Raw genomic sequence first — 7,566 nt, 5'->3', positions numbered from 1 at the left:
AAAGATAATATCATAACCATTGTCACTTAATTGACTGATAGATAAGAGGTTATGAGTTAATCCTTCTACAAGAAGTACATTAGAAATGGAAGGAGAGTTACCAGACTTTATAGTTCCAGAGCCAATTATCTTGCCCTTCTGATCTCCTCCAAACTTGACTTCTCCTCCAGACTTAAGCACCAGGTCTTGGAACATAGACCTTCTTCCTGTCATGTGTCGTGAGCATCCAGAGTCCAGGTACCATGACATGTTGTGCTTTGTCCTTCTTGCAGCCAAGGATATCTGCAATAGGAATAATCTTATCCTTAGGTACCCACATTTTCTTGGGTCCTTTCTTGTTAGATTTTCTCAAGTTCTGATTGAACTTGGGTTTGACATTATAAGCAATAGGAGGAACAGCATGATAATTTTTAATATGAGTTTCATGATATTTCCTTGGTTGTGTCACATGCTTCTTGGTGTGTGTTATGTGAAAACTTTGTGCATGTGAAGTGTGCCTAATATCATGGGAGTGGCCATACTTGAACTGATCATACAATGGCTTGTATGTGATTTTCATTTCATCAACAGGTTCAAGTTTGTATGGGGTTTCACCCTCATAACCAATGCCTACTCTTTTGTTTCCAGACACAGCATATATCATAGAAGCTAGCTGACTTCTGCCAATACTTCTAGATAAGAACTTCCTGAAACTTAAATCATATTCTTTCAGAATATGGTTTAGACTAGGAGTGGATTTTTCTGAATTAGAAGGAGATCCAACATTATTGGATAATTTTAAAAGTTTTTCTCTTAATTCAGAATTTTCCAACTCAAGCTTCTTTGTTTCAAATTCAAATTGCTTTTTCAGCTTTTTGTATTTGAGACTAATTTGAGACTTGAGTTCCAGAAGTTCAGTTAGACCGGAAACTAACTCATCTCTAGTAAGTTCAGAAAATACCTCTTCAGAATCTGATTCTGATGTAGATTCTGATCCGTCATCTTCTGTCGCCATCAGCGCACAATTAGCCTGCTCATCTTCTGATTCATCTTCTGACTCATCCCAGGTTGCCATAAGACCTTTCTTCTTATGAAACTTCTTCTTGGGATTCTCCTTTTGAAGATTTGGACATTCATTCCTGAAGTGTCCTGGTTCATTGCATTCATAGCACATGACCTTCTTCTTGTCAGATCTTCTGTCATCAGAAGATTCTCCATGTTCAAATCTCTTTGAACTTCTGAAGCCTCTGAACTTCCTTTGCTTGCTCTTCCAGAGTTGATTTACCCTTCTGGAAATCATGGACAGTTCATCTTCTTCTTCAGATTCTGATTCTTCAGGATCTTCTTCTTTGGCCTGAAAAGCGTTAGTGCATTTCTTGATATTAGATTTTAATGCAATAGATTTACCTTTCTTTTGAGACTCATTTGCATCCAGCTCAATCTCATGGCTTCTCAAGGCACTGATCAGCTCTTCCAGAGAAACTTCATTCAGATTCTTTGCAATCTTGAATGCAGTCACCATAGGACCCCATCTTCTGGGTAAGCTTCTGATGATCTTCTTTACATGATCAGCCTTGGTGTATCCTTTGTCAAGAACTCTCAATCCAGCAGTCAGAGTTTGAAATCTCGAAAACATCTTTTCAATGTCTTCATCATCCTCCATCTTGAAGGCTTCATACTTCTGGATTAAGGCAAGAGCTTTTGTCTCCTTGACTTGAGCATTTCCTTCATGAGTCATTTTCAAGGACTCATATATATCATAGGCTGTTTCCCTGTTTGATATTTTCTCATACTCAACATGAGAAATAGCATTCAGCAAAACAGTTCTGCATTTATGATGATTCCTGAAATGCTTCTTTTGATCATCATTCATTTCTTGCCTTGTTAGCTTTACGCCTCTGGCATTTACAGGATGTTTGTAACCATCCATCAGAAGATCCCATAGATCACCATCTAGACCAAGAAAGTAACTTTCCAGTTTATCTTTCCAGTATTCAAAGTTTTCACCCTCAAATACCGGCGGTCTTGTATAACCATTGTTACCGTTGTATTGCTCAGCAGAGCCAGATGTAGATGCAGGTGGATTTGTAGACTTTTCACTTTCATCAACCATCTTTTACTGAAGCGTTTTTCTCTTCCTGAATCTTTTCTAAACACGGTTAAGTGCTTGCACCTTAGAACCGGCGCTCTGATGCCAATTGAAGGATAGAAAAACACTTAGAAAGGGGGGGATTGAATAAGTGTGACTTTAAAACTTGGACAATAAAAATAAAGTGCACAATTATTTTTATCCTGGTTCGCTGTTAACGAAGCTACTCCAGTCCACCCCCGCAGAGATGATTTACCTCAACCTGAGGATTTAATCCACTAATCGCACGGATTACAATGGTTTTCCACTTAGTCCACGACTAAGTCTTCCAGAGTCTACAGATCACAACTTGATCACTCCAGGAACACTGCTTAGATACCCTCTAAGACTTTTCTAGAGTCTACTGATCAACCTGATCACTCTAGTTACAAACTGCTCAGCCAACTGCCAAGACTTCCTAGAGTATACTGATCACACGATCACTCTAGTTCCTTACAACTTAATGTAATCTATTCAAGAGTTTACAAATGCTTCTTAAAAGCTATAATCACAAACTGTGATATTTCTCTTATCGTTTAAGCTTAATCTCACTAAGATATTACAACAGCAATGTAGTGAGCTTTGATGAAGATGAAGATTCTGAGTTTAGATTTGAACAGAGTTTGAGTAAGTTTGATATAAGTTGTTTTGGTGCAGAATCGTTAACCTTGCTTCTCATCAGAACTTCATATTTATAGGCGTTGAGAAGATGACCGTTGAGTGCATTTAATGCTTTGCGTGTTCCGTACAGCATTGCATTTAATGTTATACGCTTTTGTCAACTACCTCGAGCCTTGTTCACGCTGTGTCTACTGACGTTGCCTTTAGTAGCTTTAACGTTCCTTTTGTCAGTCAGCGTAGTCTGCCACGTGTACTTCCTTCTGATCTGATGTTTGTGAATACGACGTTTGAATATCATCAGAGTCAAACAGCTTGGTGCATAGCATCTTCTGATCTTCTGATCTTGAAGTGCTTCTGTTGCGTGATACCATCTTCTGATCTTCAGTGCTTCTGATCTCATGTTCTTCTGATGCTTCCATAGACCCATGTTCTGATTCTGCTTCGACCATCTTCTGATGTCTTGCCAGATCATGTTCTGATGTTGCATGCTGAACCATTTGAGACACATCTTCTGAGCGCTGAATTATGCGTACTCTTTATATATATTTCCTGAAAGGGAAATTGCATTGGATTAGAGTACCATATTATCTTAAGCAAAATTCATATTATTGTTATCATCAAAACTAAGATAATTGATAAGAACAAATCTTGTTCTAACAGGTGCAAGTGTGATTGTGTTTGTATTCAGATATTTTATCTTTGAAGTTAGTGATCTAACGGTTCAATTTTATCTTTGACATACACGCAGTTTATATTTGCTGGAAATTAAAATGCGGAAATGTAAAGTGCGGAAAGTAAATCTACGCTATTACATCGATTGTGCAGGAAATGTAAACTAGCCTATTTACATGAACTTGACATCCTATACATTTATCTAGGAATTTAAATTGCAAGAAAAATAAAAGGCATGTTTTTGGATTTTTTATGATTGATTTTAATTATAATTAATGCATGATTAATTAAATTAAAATGAAGAAAAAAGATGAAAATAGATTTAAACCTAGAAATTAAGTTTAAAATATGTACAAAATATTTGTCAATTAATTTTAAAACAAAACTAATTTTTTTGGAATTTTTGAAATTTGATTTGAAATTGATTTAAGCTAATTAAAACATAATTATACAAATAATTATACAAATAATTAAAACTTAAAGAGAAAATTATTCAAAATATGTACAAAATTAGTTTATAATATATAAACAATATTTAACATTAAGAACAATTTTTTTATGATTTTTTGATTGGTTAGAATAATTAAAAAGCAAATATATAAATATATACTAATTAATTATACAAAATATTGAAATTTTGAAGAAAAAATAAAATATTTTTATTTCAGAAAATAATATATTATTTTAGAAGTCTAAAAATATTTTTTGTATTTTTTTTGGATTTTTAAAACTATTTTTAATTAATTTTACAAAGAAAATTAAAACAAAATAGAAAATAAAAGGATACTGATCATGTGTGGTTGGATTGAGAGTCCATGGTAAGGATTGCTTGATCTGGTGCGTTGGATGAGCCATTAAATGAGATCAGATGGCCCAGATGGTGAGGGAACATCACTTATGACGCGCCTGCAAACACTGAAACCAAGGGTTATATTTAAAAAAACGCGCGCGTCAGAACCAATAGGGGGGTGACACGTCTTCGTCTTCAACCTTCAGACAAGACTTTTAATAGCGCTTTTATGAGAAAAGCGCTGTAATTGGTTACTTCCTAAACCTGCAAAATAGCGAATAGGGTCAAACGTACAAATAAATTTGGCGCGACCTATCCATTCAATTCGTCTGATCCATACGAACTCAATGGTACCACTTAGAACCTCTAATTTTGCCTATTTCAGAAAGCCCTAATTTTGAGATGAAGAACCCTAAAATGGTAGTTTCGTGTATACGTGTTCAAACTTCAATTAAGTTTCCAGAAATGATCTACACCTCAAACCAAACTTAAATATATGTCTACATCTTGTTAAGCATGCGTGAATAACCAGATACAAGTTGATTTAGGTTCGAACAAATTATGACCTGTATAGCTCGATTTAGTGAGCTTCAAGGCTTGCAATTGATTGGGATACGTTTATTGATGTTCAAGGATGATGTTTGAATGCTTAGTTTGAACTGAAACTAGTTAGAAACTAAAATTCGAATTTTGAATTTCTTTCAAAAAGTTCCAAGTGATTACAAGTGTATTATGAGCAAGGCTTTGTTTCTGAACTTGTCTCCCTTGTTACTGAAGCATGCTAGCCTATTTATAAGCATTGAAGTGCTTAAAATCTAAGCTAGAAAGCAATAAGTGCTTTTGATAGAATCTTGACTTTTCCACATATGTAGCTTGGCATTTAAGCCACTATGGCTTGATTTTCTTCTCTCCCTCTGCTGTACTTTGCTTTGAGACAGAGTTGAATGAGTCACATTGATGAGTCATGCTTGGAATACAAGCTATCCATTATCCTTTCATTTTTCCTTTTAATTTAATCTTAAAATAAGAAAAAATCAAGCAAAAATGGATGAAAAATGTTATGGGCTTAGTCTTGGTCGTGGGAGGCCCATAATATTATGGAAATGATGTTTGAACCATGAAAACTTGGCCCCATTTGGAAAAAATGCATTTTTTAGCAATGTTGGTTTTATGCATTTTCCAAAATTTAGCCAACTTCAACAAGGTGTAAATCCCTCAATTTTTGTCATATGAAGGAGATCTTGAACTTTTTGGAAACCTCAAAGAGTCTTCTAACCAATGTCTTTGGTCTCATGTCAAAATGATTTTTGATGCTCCTTGTGTGTCCTTTTGAAAAAAGTGTCTTTTTGTTGACTTTGAAAATGACCTGTAATGTCTTTGATCATATTTTTCAAATGGTGAATCCAATGACCATGGGATCAATGGCATTTGAAAGATAATTGATTTTCCTTCAAAATGAGCTTTGGTTTGAATTTTTTGGATGAAGGATGAGAGAGTTATGATCAGTCAAAGTTGAGTTGACTTTTCAGGCAAAAACCCTAATTTTGAATCTTAGGATTTTGTTGATTTTTGATCTTTCCTTGATGAATTATGATCATACAATGATCAAATGATGAATCCTTTGACAAAATATGGACTTTGACAAAAAATTTCATTTTTGACTGTCTGTTGACTTTTTTGGTCAAACGGGTCGTCTGTTGACTGTTTGAGCTGCTGACGGTGCGTCTGAGTGAATTGAAGTTTGAAAATTTGTATGATGGTACTTTGAGATATATGGATGTGTATGAAATCCATTTGAGCTCTCAAAAACTTGTTTCTCCTGTATAAACAAGAAAACCCTAGTCAGGGACTGTTTATGTAGGAGACAGTTAAGCGTACCTGATTTTTGTGCAGTGTTGAGTCTCTGCTAATCGCGTGATATTCAGAAGACTTCTAGAACAAAAACCTTGGAATTTTGAATTGTGAAAGATTGATTTGATTGATGGTACAAAACACTGAGAATTGTACTGCCAGCAGTTTGGCTGTCGACTGACTGTCCAGGTATTGATGTAGCAGTTAGAGTGAAAAATCAACAGTCAAAGTTAATTTTCTTTTTTGTTGTTTTTGTTTTATGTTTTATGTGAAAAATGAAAGTTTATTTACATGACTTGTTAGAAAAACACAGACATAATAAATAACTGTATGCGGGCAAAATTACCGATAATAACCCTGAAAATCATTTAATGCACAGAAAAATGAATATTTGACTGGCAGAAAACACATAAAATATTATCTGAGTAATTAAGCAATATTATGACAAATAGTACAACATGTAATACTGACAGTACAAATATTACATACTATATTGAACAGTACGACGAATAAACGGTACATTTAAGAAATAAGAAATACGGCAAATTTTAAGAATGACGATTGATAACCCATGCTACAAATAGTAATATGTAGATGATTGGGAGCATAAGCATCCCAGGTCCACAATGTTCCGGGCTATGTAGACAGAAGAAAGACATGATCACCGTAGCAATGGTGATGACCATAAGAAAACACGTTTCCCACCGCTTCGCCATTTTGTCGGGGGGAGAAGAAAGGATGGATTATGAAGTGGAAATTTGAGAGATGAATTAGAATTTGATGTGAGATTTTTATGAAAGAAAATGGGAGGTATTTATAGAATGGAAAGAAGGATAGAGATGTTGGGGAATGATGTGTTTCCGTACAAAAGGAAAATTTGAGTGGAAATAAGATTTGAAAGAAAGTGGAGATAGTGTTGGGAAAAAGAGAGATGTGGAGAATAAAGTTAGGATTTGATTTTTGAAAAAGAGATTTGAAAATATTTTTTTAAATAATGGAATATGGTACAAAAATTAGTGGGAAACAAAAGATAATAATAATCTACTTGTTACCAGTACAGTCTGAGTTTCCTGATTTTGCGCCTGCAAAAAGATTTAACTCTGCACCAATTGTGTCAGTACTATTTATCTGTAAATAAATAAATAGCATGTGTGAAGTAATAAACAGTATTTGGCGTTTGCGTAAGAATAAATTCAACTGCAAGCCAAATTACTGTATAAGAAAAATTCTAAAAACTAAGTATTTCATATGTCAAGATATTTGTTGAAATAAAAATCCATGATTATATGAGACTCTTAATTTTCAGATTGGAGTTTTTCTTGAAAAAAGATGTGGGCAAATTTTGGGGTATAACAGTTGCCCCTATTCAATCTTCTTAAACCTGAAGAGATTGTCTGAAATCTGAAGATAGAAGATGATTGAATATTTAGATGCCCTGAAAATTTGCACTTACCTTGATCAGAAGAGATGTTGGAAGTTGCATTTGAATGTCGTCTGCGAAGTGTTGTTAGCAGATTGAATCATT

Source organism: Vicia villosa, linkage group LG7 (genome assembly GCF_029867415.1).
Source record: "Vicia villosa cultivar HV-30 ecotype Madison, WI linkage group LG7, Vvil1.0, whole genome shotgun sequence".
In the NCBI taxonomy this organism is placed as follows: Eukaryota; Viridiplantae; Streptophyta; class Magnoliopsida; order Fabales; family Fabaceae; genus Vicia; species Vicia villosa.
This window is presented reverse-complemented; position numbering follows the sequence as displayed.